Source organism: Pithys albifrons, chromosome 3 (assembly GCF_047495875.1).
Source record: "Pithys albifrons albifrons isolate INPA30051 chromosome 3, PitAlb_v1, whole genome shotgun sequence".
NCBI classification, from domain to species: Eukaryota; Metazoa; Chordata; class Aves; order Passeriformes; family Thamnophilidae; genus Pithys; species Pithys albifrons.
Window position 1 is genome coordinate 24139588 of NC_092460.1, and position 934 is coordinate 24140521.

The window sequence follows — 934 nt, forward strand, 5'->3', positions numbered from 1 at the left end:
TACCTAGTAGAGGTTTTTAGATACATGTTTTTAACATCATTTTATCAATTATATTTAGAAACGTTAACTGTGTTTGAAGCAGCTGTTAAGTAGGAGACCAAGACTAAGCTGGGTTCCTGGAGCACGGTTTCTTTTGATAGCTGTTCTCTTCTTCATTAGATCTTTTTCACAGGTGCGATACAGAGTGCCTGGGCCTGAGAAAAGAAGTGTTCCCAAAGAGAACAGTAGTGATTTTCACTCTCTGAAGGATGTGATTGTGCAGACCTGGAGTTAGCTTAAAAATCCAAACACCCCTAAGTGTAGTCTTTCTAGTCCAGAAATCATTTATGTGACTGCAAAGTTATTACTCTAGAAGAGAAAGTAGATATAGCTGGGGAAAAAAATAAGGTAGAGGAAGATGCTTCTTGTCATCACAGCTCAAAACCGTGTTAGACAGTTCTAAAATGCCATCAGCAAAACACTACAAACCCAAGAGTTTAATCTGTAATAAGGCAGTTATCATATGGAAAAAAATAACTGATATAAGACAAGCCTGTCATCATCATGTCACTGTCACCGAATCAAAAGGATAATTTGCTTCCCATAGGAACACTGGTACTCAAGTCGTTTAACTTTAAAGATGTTTGATTCTTTGCTATCATATTATTTCGAAATGATCGATTGTCAAAGTGGGGGGTTTTTTTCTATTTACCCCACTAATTCTCTTTGAAAGCTGTTTTAATCCATTTTCAAGCTGTTTTAATCCAATCTCCTGTATCATTCTCTAGTCCCAATAAAGCCTACTTTAACAAGTACGGGAAGCCCCGGGTGTTTCTGTGCCGGCCCGCGGGTGCGGCCGTTCCGGCTCCGCACCGGGCGGGGCGGGGCACGGCCCGGTGCTGGTCCCGCCTCCGCACTCAGCATATCCCGATCCCGGTCCCGCCTCCGCACTCAG